The 11,527-nt window shown below is 45.9% G+C and overlaps 5 non-coding genes across 5 annotated transcripts; all 5 read left to right on the forward strand.

Moving 5' to 3' along the window:
• Positions 1-1,155: 1,155 nt before the first annotated feature.
• Positions 1,156-1,346, forward strand: LOC130311309 (U2 spliceosomal RNA). Its single transcript, XR_008859717.1, has one exon. It is a non-coding gene; the product is annotated as a U2 spliceosomal RNA (small nuclear RNA).
• A 2,078-nt stretch (positions 1,347-3,424) lies between these two features.
• On the forward strand, positions 3,425-3,615 carry LOC130311321 (U2 spliceosomal RNA). Its single transcript, XR_008859728.1, has one exon. It is a non-coding gene; the product is annotated as a U2 spliceosomal RNA (small nuclear RNA).
• A 2,086-nt stretch (positions 3,616-5,701) lies between these two features.
• Positions 5,702-5,892, forward strand: LOC130311333 (U2 spliceosomal RNA). The gene has a single exon (XR_008859740.1). It is a non-coding gene; the product is annotated as a U2 spliceosomal RNA (small nuclear RNA).
• Positions 5,893-7,991: 2,099 nt separating this feature from the next.
• LOC130311343 (U2 spliceosomal RNA) lies at positions 7,992-8,182 on the forward strand. The gene has a single exon (XR_008859747.1). It is a non-coding gene; the product is annotated as a U2 spliceosomal RNA (small nuclear RNA).
• A 2,086-nt stretch (positions 8,183-10,268) lies between these two features.
• LOC130311344 (U2 spliceosomal RNA) lies at positions 10,269-10,459 on the forward strand. Its single transcript, XR_008859748.1, has one exon. It is a non-coding gene; the product is annotated as a U2 spliceosomal RNA (small nuclear RNA).
• Positions 10,460-11,527: the final 1,068 nt, after the last annotated feature.

Genomic DNA, 11,527 nt, shown 5'->3' on the forward strand with positions numbered 1-11,527 from the left:
AATCAGTATAAATCCTTAGAAAATTATCCCCCAGTGTCTCCATCTGCTGGCGGTATTGAATAAGCATTGCTGCACTGATGGGGTATGCATTAGACGAAAAAAAAGAAGAAAAAGAAGAATAATACGCCCAGAAAAGAGGCGAAAAGGAGAAAAACGTAAAAAAACGTGAAAAAAAAGTAAGAGGAAGAGAAGGGAAAAAAAGGTGGAAATGGGTTTAAAAGTGATTTCGGCGGAGAAATATATATATATATATATATATATATATATATATATATATATATACGCGCACACACACACATATATATAAACGTATTCTCCGTTGAGATATTGCAGCCGCTGCTGTGTCCAGGCCCAGGAGCCTTAGCACTGTGCTGTGATGTCACTCAATACCACTGACATCACTAGGTGTAAACAACATCTCTCCTTTGCTGTGTATGTGACTATGGAGCTGTTTGGTGATGTCGTCTATTATGGCCTTCATAGAAGCAACAGGAGATTGTTGCATCCATCTAGAACCCTCAGAACTACAGTGCTATGATGTCACTCACTTCCACAGGCCTTGCAGAGTGTAAACAACAACAACCCAGCTTTGTTGTGTATGTAACCATAGGGATTTGTGATGTCACCTAGAACCTTCACAGCAGCGACAGCTTTATGAGGAGCATCAGCACTGCTCTGCCTGAGCAGAACCATCACCGCCATAGGTTGTCAAATAACCCGGGTTTAACCCACACAGGTAAGTCCAATGGGGTGCAGGCATGTCCTCTATGCTTACAGCTTCCCGTGGGTGTTGGTTTGATACCGTTTGGGGACAGCCAAGGAGGCATCTGCAGGCAACAAAGGTAGGTGTGTGCTTGTGTGTGTGTTTCCTATGCAGATCCTAAGCCCAGTGTCACATGCAAGTAGGAGGAGTAAGAAGGGTTCCTGGCAAATCCGGGTTATGGATTGCATTTAAAAAGGCCCCGTGGGAGTGCAATGGGCCCCTGTCTTGCTGCTTAGCAATAATGGTATGGGTTTAGGTTCTGCTGTGTGTACTGGTGGTTGACTGCCCCCCAGCCCAGAGTGTGCATGGAAAATTGTCTGGCAGCCTCCCTGACAGCAAGCAGTGATAGTGCCCATGAAGGGGACCTTGTTGGGCCCGCCCCTTTCACGGTTATCGCTTCTCGGCCTTTTGGCTAAGATCAAGTGTAGTATCTGTTCTTATCAGTTTAATATCTGATACGTCCCCTATCTGGGGACCATATATTAAATGGATTTTTGAGAACGGGGGCCGATTTCGAAGCTTGCTTCCGTCGCCCTATGCATTGACCCGATATGGCAGTATCTTCGGGTACAGTGCACCACCCCCTTACAGGGTTAAAAAGAAAGATTCCTACTTTCATTGCTACCTGCTTGCTGGCTAGCCAGCTAGCCAGCCCTGTGGGCCTTGCTGCTGCTGCAGCCAAAAAACAAAAGGTGGTGCTGCTGCTGCTGCTTCTGCTGCTTCTGCTTGTGTCTGGCCGCTGTTGGAGCGTCCAGGCACAGGACTTCTGCTGCTGCTGACTAAATGGCCTCCTTAATTGGATCATTTGAGTAGCCAGCACACCTGTGCAGGTAGGGCATGACATGATAGGCAGCTGCCTTGATAGCGGGTGGGTGCTGAATGTTCCTAATTGACAAAATAAGATTAATGCTTATGAAGAAATATAAAATCTCATCCCTTCCCCAATATCGCGCCACACCCCTACCCCTTAATTCCCTGGTTGAACTTGATGGACATATGTCTTTTTTCGACCGTACTAACTATGTAACTATGTAACATAACATGGGGGGGGGGTCTCCTGGCTGTTCACACAGGTGTGTCATTGCTGTACATTGACCATGCATTGCTTCTGTGGTATTGCAAAGGCAAAGACAAATGCTTCCAGCCATCCATTGCACTAATGGATTGGTCATCAGCTGGCTGTCTATGTCCCGCATCAATATAGACCAAAGTACAGAGGGTTAGGCTATGCTATTGTGCACCTACCTGATGCATCAGAAGGTGCGAGGCCCTTGCTAAATTCTGTGCACAGACTTTGAGATCTATACTTTAGACTGTATCTAAACCTGCTCCAACATGGACTGACATTCTGGCCTACTTTCAGCCGATGCGACTTGTCTGTCGCTGAACAGTCGCTTTTTATGTATTCAGCACCTATGTATAATGTTGTAAAAATGCTCTAGAAGCTAAAGTCGCAGAAATGTCACACATATTTGGCCTGCAACTTTCTGTGCGACAAATTCAGACAGGAAAAATCAGTATAAATCCTTAGAAAATTATCCCCCAGTGTCTCCATCTGCTGGCGGTATTGAATAAGCATTGCTGCACTGATGGGGTATGCATTAGACGAAAAAAAAGAAGAAAAAGAAGAATAATACGCCCAGAAAAGAGGCGAAAAGGAGAAAAACGTAAAAAAACGTGAAAAAAAAGTAAGAGGAAGAGAAGGGAAAAAAAGGTGGAAATGGGTTTAAAAGTGATTTCGGCGGAGAAATATATATATATATATATATATATATATATATATATATACGCGCACACACACACATATATATAAACGTATTCTCCGTTGAGATATTGCAGCCGCTGCTGTGTCCAGGCCCAGGAGCCTTAGCACTGTGCTGTGATGTCACTCAATACCACTGACATCACTAGGTGTAAACAACATCTCTCCTTTGCTGTGTATGTGACTATGGAGCTGTTTGGTGATGTCGTCTATTATGGCCTTCATAGAAGCAACAGGAGATTGTTGCATCCATCTAGAACCCTCAGAACTACAGTGCTATGATGTCACTCACTTCCACAGGCCTTGCAGAGTGTAAACAACAACAACCCAGCTTTGTTGTGTATGTAACCATAGGGATTTGTGATGTCACCTAGAACCTTCACAGCAGCGACAGCTTTATGAGGAGCATCAGCACTGCTCTGCCTGAGCAGAACCATCACCGCCATAGGTTGTCAAATAACCCGGGTTTAACCCACACAGGTAAGTCCAATGGGGTGCAGGCATGTCCTCTATGCTTACAGCTTCCCGTGGGTGTTGGTTTGATACCGTTTGGGGACAGCCAAGGAGGCATCTGCAGGCAACAAAGGTAGGTGTGTGCTTGTGTGTGTGTTTCCTATGCAGATCCTAAGCCCAGTGTCACATGCAAGTAGGAGGAGTAAGAAGGGTTCCTGGCAAATCCGGGTTATGGATTGCATTTAAAAAGGCCCCGTGGGAGTGCAATGGGCCCCTGTCTTGCTGCTTAGCAATAATGGTATGGGTTTAGGTTCTGCTGTGTGTACTGGTGGTTGACTGCCCCCCAGCCCAGAGTGTGCATGGAAAATTGTCTGGCAGCCTCCCTGACAGCAAGCAGTGATAGTGCCCATGAAGGGGACCTTGTTGGGCCCGCCCCTTTCACGGTTATCGCTTCTCGGCCTTTTGGCTAAGATCAAGTGTAGTATCTGTTCTTATCAGTTTAATATCTGATACGTCCCCTATCTGGGGACCATATATTAAATGGATTTTTGAGAACGGGGGCCGATTTCGAAGCTTGCTTCCGTCGCCCTATGCATTGACCCGATATGGCAGTATCTTCGGGTACAGTGCACCACCCCCTTACAGGGTTAAAAAGAAAGATTCCTACTTTCATTGCTACCTGCTTGCTGGCTAGCCAGCTAGCCAGCCCTGTGGGCCTTGCTGCTGCTGCAGCCAAAAAACAAAAGGTGGTGCTGCTGCTGCTGCTTCTGCTGCTTCTGCTTGTGTCTGGCCGCTGTTGGAGCGTCCAGGCACAGGACTTCTGCTGCTGCTGACTAAATGGCCTCCTTAATTGGATCATTTGAGTAGCCAGCACACCTGTGCAGGTAGGGCATGACATGATAGGCAGCTGCCTTGATAGCGGGTGGGTGCTGAATGTTCCTAATTGACAAAATAAGATTAATGCTTATGAAGAAATATAAAATCTCATCCCTTCCCCAATATCGCGCCACACCCCTACCCCTTAATTCCCTGGTTGAACTTGATGGACATATGTCTTTTTTCGACCGTACTAACTATGTAACTATGTAACATAACATGGGGGGGGGGTCTCCTGGCTGTTCACACAGGTGTGTCATTGCTGTACATTGACCATGCATTGCTTCTGTGGTATTGCAAAGGCAAAGACAAATGCTTCCAGCCATCCATTGCACTAATGGATTGGTCATCAGCTGGCTGTCTATGTCCCGCATCAATATAGACCAAAGTACAGAGGGTTAGGCTATGCTATTGTGCACCTACCTGATGCATCAGAAGGTGCGAGGCCCTTGCTAAATTCTGTGCACAGACTTTGAGATCTATACTTTAGACTGTATCTAAACCTGCTCCAACATGGACTGACATTCTGGCCTACTTTCAGCCGATGCGACTTGTCTGTCGCTGAACAGTCGCTTTTTATGTATTCAGCACCTATGTATAATGTTGTAAAAATGCTCTAGAAGCTAAAGTCGCAGAAATGTCACACATATTTGGCCTGCAACTTTCTGTGCGACAAATTCAGACAGGAAAAATCAGTATAAATCCTTAGAAAATTATCCCCCAGTGTCTCCATCTGCTGGCGGTATTGAATAAGCATTGCTGCACTGATGGGGTATGCATTAGACGAAAAAAAAGAAGAAAAAGAAGAATAATACGCCCAGAAAAGAGGCGAAAAGGAGAAAAACGTAAAAAAACGTGAAAAAAAAGTAAGAGGAAGAGAAGGGAAAAAAAGGTGGAAATGGGTTTAAAAGTGATTTCGGCGGAGAAATATATATATATATATATATATATATATATATATATATATATATATACGCGCACACACACACATATATATAAACGTATTCTCCGTTGAGATATTGCAGCCGCTGCTGTGTCCAGGCCCAGGAGCCTTAGCACTGTGCTGTGATGTCACTCAATACCACTGACATCACTAGGTGTAAACAACATCTCTCCTTTGCTGTGTATGTGACTATGGAGCTGTTTGGTGATGTCGTCTATTATGGCCTTCATAGAAGCAACAGGAGATTGTTGCATCCATCTAGAACCCTCAGAACTACAGTGCTATGATGTCACTCACTTCCACAGGCCTTGCAGAGTGTAAACAACAACAACCCAGCTTTGTTGTGTATGTAACCATAGGGATTTGTGATGTCACCTAGAACCTTCACAGCAGCGACAGCTTTATGAGGAGCATCAGCACTGCTCTGCCTGAGCAGAACCATCACCGCCATAGGTTGTCAAATAACCCGGGTTTAACCCACACAGGTAAGTCCAATGGGGTGCAGGCATGTCCTCTATGCTTACAGCTTCCCGTGGGTGTTGGTTTGATACCGTTTGGGGACAGCCAAGGAGGCATCTGCAGGCAACAAAGGTAGGTGTGTGCTTGTGTGTGTGTTTCCTATGCAGATCCTAAGCCCAGTGTCACATGCAAGTAGGAGGAGTAAGAAGGGTTCCTGGCAAATCCGGGTTATGGATTGCATTTAAAAAGGCCCCGTGGGAGTGCAATGGGCCCCTGTCTTGCTGCTTAGCAATAATGGTATGGGTTTAGGTTCTGCTGTGTGTACTGGTGGTTGACTGCCCCCCAGCCCAGAGTGTGCATGGAAAATTGTCTGGCAGCCTCCCTGACAGCAAGCAGTGATAGTGCCCATGAAGGGGACCTTGTTGGGCCCGCCCCTTTCACGGTTATCGCTTCTCGGCCTTTTGGCTAAGATCAAGTGTAGTATCTGTTCTTATCAGTTTAATATCTGATACGTCCCCTATCTGGGGACCATATATTAAATGGATTTTTGAGAACGGGGGCCGATTTCGAAGCTTGCTTCCGTCGCCCTATGCATTGACCCGATATGGCAGTATCTTCGGGTACAGTGCACCACCCCCTTACAGGGTTAAAAAGAAAGATTCCTACTTTCATTGCTACCTGCTTGCTGGCTAGCCAGCTAGCCAGCCCTGTGGGCCTTGCTGCTGCTGCAGCCAAAAAACAAAAGGTGGTGCTGCTGCTGCTGCTTCTGCTGCTTCTGCTGCTTCTGCTTGTGTCTGGCCGCTGTTGGAGCGTCCAGGCACAGGACTTCTGCTGCTGCTGACTAAATGGCCTCCTTAATTGGATCATTTGAGTAGCCAGCACACCTGTGCAGGTAGGGCATGACATGATAGGCAGCTGCCTTGATAGCGGGTGGGTGCTGAATGTTCCTAATTGACAAAATAAGATTAATGCTTATGAAGAAATATAAAATCTCATCCCTTCCCCAATATCGCGCCACACCCCTACCCCTTAATTCCCTGGTTGAACTTGATGGACATATGTCTTTTTTCGACCGTACTAACTATGTAACTATGTAACATAACATGGGGGGGGGGTCTCCTGGCTGTTCACACAGGTGTGTCATTGCTGTACATTGACCATGCATTGCTTCTGTGGTATTGCAAAGGCAAAGACAAATGCTTCCAGCCATCCATTGCACTAATGGATTGGTCATCAGCTGGCTGTCTATGTCCCGCATCAATATAGACCAAAGTACAGAGGGTTAGGCTATGCTATTGTGCACCTACCTGATGCATCAGAAGGTGCGAGGCCCTTGCTAAATTCTGTGCACAGACTTTGAGATCTATACTTTAGACTGTATCTAAACCTGCTCCAACATGGACTGACATTCTGGCCTACTTTCAGCCGATGCGACTTGTCTGTCGCTGAACAGTCGCTTTTTATGTATTCAGCACCTATGTATAATGTTGTAAAAATGCTCTAGAAGCTAAAGTCGCAGAAATGTCACACATATTTGGCCTGCAACTTTCTGTGCGACAAATTCAGACAGGAAAAATCAGTATAAATCCTTAGAAAATTATCCCCCAGTGTCTCCATCTGCTGGCGGTATTGAATAAGCATTGCTGCACTGATGGGGTATGCATTAGACGAAAAAAAAGAAGAAAAAGAAGAATAATACGCCCAGAAAAGAGGCGAAAAGGAGAAAAACGTAAAAAAACGTGAAAAAAAAGTAAGAGGAAGAGAAGGGAAAAAAAGGTGGAAATGGGTTTAAAAGTGATTTCGGTGGAGAAATATATATATATATATATATATATATATATATATATATATATATATATATACGCGCACACACACACATATATATAAACGTATTCTCCGTTGAGATATTGCAGCCGCTGCTGTGTCCAGGCCCAGGAGCCTTAGCACTGTGCTGTGATGTCACTCAATACCACTGACATCACTAGGTGTAAACAACATCTCTCCTTTGCTGTGTATGTGACTATGGAGCTGTTTGGTGATGTCGTCTATTATGGCCTTCATAGAAGCAACAGGAGATTGTTGCATCCATCTAGAACCCTCAGAACTACAGTGCTATGATGTCACTCACTTCCACAGGCCTTGCAGAGTGTAAACAACAACAACCCAGCTTTGTTGTGTATGTAACCATAGGGATTTGTGATGTCACCTAGAACCTTCACAGCAGCGACAGCTTTATGAGGAGCATCAGCACTGCTCTGCCTGAGCAGAACCATCACCGCCATAGGTTGTCAAATAACCCGGGTTTAACCCACACAGGTAAGTCCAATGGGGTGCAGGCATGTCCTCTATGCTTACAGCTTCCCGTGGGTGTTGGTTTGATACCGTTTGGGGACAGCCAAGGAGGCATCTGCAGGCAACAAAGGTAGGTGTGTGCTTGTGTGTGTGTTTCCTATGCAGATCCTAAGCCCAGTGTCACATGCAAGTAGGAGGAGTAAGAAGGGTTCCTGGCAAATCCGGGTTATGGATTGCATTTAAAAAGGCCCCGTGGGAGTGCAATGGGCCCCTGTCTTGCTGCTTAGCAATAATGGTATGGGTTTAGGTTCTGCTGTGTGTACTGGTGGTTGACTGCCCCCCAGCCCAGAGTGTGCATGGAAAATTGTCTGGCAGCCTCCCTGACAGCAAGCAGTGATAGTGCCCATGAAGGGGACCTTGTTGGGCCCGCCCCTTTCACGGTTATCGCTTCTCGGCCTTTTGGCTAAGATCAAGTGTAGTATCTGTTCTTATCAGTTTAATATCTGATACGTCCCCTATCTGGGGACCATATATTAAATGGATTTTTGAGAACGGGGGCCGATTTCGAAGCTTGCTTCCGTCGCCCTATGCATTGACCCGATATGGCAGTATCTTCGGGTACAGTGCACCACCCCCTTACAGGGTTAAAAAGAAAGATTCCTACTTTCATTGCTACCTGCTTGCTGGCTAGCCAGCTAGCCAGCCCTGTGGGCCTTGCTGCTGCTGCAGCCAAAAAACAAAAGGTGGTGCTGCTGCTGCTGCTTCTGCTGCTTCTGCTTGTGTCTGGCCGCTGTTGGAGCGTCCAGGCACAGGACTTCTGCTGCTGCTGACTAAATGGCCTCCTTAATTGGATCATTTGAGTAGCCAGCACACCTGTGCAGGTAGGGCATGACATGATAGGCAGCTGCCTTGATAGCGGGTGGGTGCTGAATGTTCCTAATTGACAAAATAAGATTAATGCTTATGAAGAAATATAAAATCTCATCCCTTCCCCAATATCGCGCCACACCCCTACCCCTTAATTCCCTGGTTGAACTTGATGGACATATGTCTTTTTTCGACCGTACTAACTATGTAACTATGTAACATAACATGGGGGGGGGGTCTCCTGGCTGTTCACACAGGTGTGTCATTGCTGTACATTGACCATGCATTGCTTCTGTGGTATTGCAAAGGCAAAGACAAATGCTTCCAGCCATCCATTGCACTAATGGATTGGTCATCAGCTGGCTGTCTATGTCCCGCATCAATATAGACCAAAGTACAGAGGGTTAGGCTATGCTATTGTGCACCTACCTGATGCATCAGAAGGTGCGAGGCCCTTGCTAAATTCTGTGCACAGACTTTGAGATCTATACTTTAGACTGTATCTAAACCTGCTCCAACATGGACTGACATTCTGGCCTACTTTCAGCCGATGCGACTTGTCTGTCGCTGAACAGTCGCTTTTTATGTATTCAGCACCTATGTATAATGTTGTAAAAATGCTCTAGAAGCTAAAGTCGCAGAAATGTCACACATATTTGGCCTGCAACTTTCTGTGCGACAAATTCAGACAGGAAAAATCAGTATAAATCCTTAGAAAATTATCCCCCAGTGTCTCCATCTGCTGGCGGTATTGAATAAGCATTGCTGCACTGATGGGGTATGCATTAGACGAAAAAAAAGAAGAAAAAGAAGAATAATACGCCCAGAAAAGAGGCGAAAAGGAGAAAAACGTAAAAAAACGTGAAAAAAAAGTAAGAGGAAGAGAAGGGAAAAAAAGGTGGAAATGGGTTTAAAAGTGATTTCGGCGGAGAAATATATATATATATATATATATATATATATATATATATATATATATACGCGCACACACACACATATATATAAACGTATTCTCCGTTGAGATATTGCAGCCGCTGCTGTGTCCAGGCCCAGGAGCCTTAGCACTGTGCTGTGATGTCACTCAATACCACTGACATCACTAGGTGTAAACAACATCTCTCCTTTGCTGTGTATGTGACTATGGAGCTGTTTGGTGATGTCGTCTATTATGGCCTTCATAGAAGCAACAGGAGATTGTTGCATCCATCTAGAACCCTCAGAACTACAGTGCTATGATGTCACTCACTTCCACAGGCCTTGCAGAGTGTAAACAACAACAACCCAGCTTTGTTGTGTATGTAACCATAGGGATTTGTGATGTCACCTAGAACCTTCACAGCAGCGACAGCTTTATGAGGAGCATCAGCACTGCTCTGCCTGAGCAGAACCATCACCGCCATAGGTTGTCAAATAACCCGGGTTTAACCCACACAGGTAAGTCCAATGGGGTGCAGGCATGTCCTCTATGCTTACAGCTTCCCGTGGGTGTTGGTTTGATACCGTTTGGGGACAGCCAAGGAGGCATCTGCAGGCAACAAAGGTAGGTGTGTGCTTGTGTGTGTGTTTCCTATGCAGATCCTAAGCCCAGTGTCACATGCAAGTAGGAGGAGTAAGAAGGGTTCCTGGCAAATCCGGGTTATGGATTGCATTTAAAAAGGCCCCGTGGGAGTGCAATGGGCCCCTGTCTTGCTGCTTAGCAATAATGGTATGGGTTTAGGTTCTGCTGTGTGTACTGGTGGTTGACTGCCCCCCAGCCCAGAGTGTGCATGGAAAATTGTCTGGCAGCCTCCCTGACAGCAAGCAGTGATAGTGCCCATGAAGGGGACCTTGTTGGGCCCGCCCCTTTCACGGTTATCGCTTCTCGGCCTTTTGGCTAAGATCAAGTGTAGTATCTGTTCTTATCAGTTTAATATCTGATACGTCCCCTATCTGGGGACCATATATTAAATGGATTTTTGAGAACGGGGGCCGATTTCGAAGCTTGCTTCCGTCGCCCTATGCATTGACCCGATATGGCAGTATCTTCGGGTACAGTGCACCACCCCCTTACAGGGTTAAAAAGAAAGATTCCTACTTTCATTGCTACCTGCTTGCTGGCTAGCCAGCTAGCCAGCCCTGTGGGCCTTGCTGCTGCTGCAGCCAAAAAACAAAAGGTGGTGCTGCTGCTGCTGCTGCTGCTTCTGCTGCTTCTGCTTGTGTCTGGCCGCTGTTGGAGCGTTCAGGCACAGGACTTCTGCTGCTGCTGACTAAATGGCCTCCTTAATTGGATCATTTGAGTAGCCAGCACACCTGTGCAGGTAGGGCATGACATGATAGGCAGCTGCCTTGATAGCGGGTGGGTGCTGAATGTTCCTAATTGACAAAATAAGATTAATGCTTATGAAGAAATATAAAATCTCATCCCTTCCCCAATATCGCGCCACACCCCTACCCCTTAATTCCCTGGTTGAACTTGATGGACATATGTCTTTTTTCGACCGTACTAACTATGTAACTATGTAACATAACATGGGGGGGGGGTCTCCTGGCTGTTCACACAGGTGTGTCATTGCTGTACATTGACCATGCATTGCTTCTGTGGTATTGCAAAGGCAAAGACAAATGCTTCCAGCCATCCATTGCACTAATGGATTGGTCATCAGCTGGCTGTCTATGTCCCGCATCAATATAGACCAAAGTACAGAGGGTTAGGCTATGCTATTGTGCACCTACCTGATGCATCAGAAGGTGCGAGGCCCTTGCTAAATTCTGTGCACAGACTTTGAGATCTATGCTTTAGACTGTATCTAAACCTGCTCCAACATGGACTGACATTCTGGCCTACTTTCAGCCGATGCGACTTGTCTGTCGCTGAACAGTCGCTTTTTATGTATTCAGCACCTATGTATAATGTTGTAAAAATGCTCTAGAAGCTAAAGTCGCAGAAATGTCACACATATTTGGCCTGCAACTTTCTGTGCGACAAATTCAGACAGGAAAAATCAGTATAAATCCTTAGAAAATTATCCCCCAGTGTCTCCATCTGCTGGCGGTATTGAATAAGCATTGCTGCACTGATGGGGTATGCATTAGACGAAAAAAAAGAAGAAAAAGAAGAATAATACGCCCAGAA

Source organism: Hyla sarda, unplaced genomic scaffold, assembly GCF_029499605.1.
Source record: "Hyla sarda isolate aHylSar1 unplaced genomic scaffold, aHylSar1.hap1 scaffold_1624, whole genome shotgun sequence".
Taxonomy (NCBI): Eukaryota; Metazoa; Chordata; class Amphibia; order Anura; family Hylidae; genus Hyla; species Hyla sarda.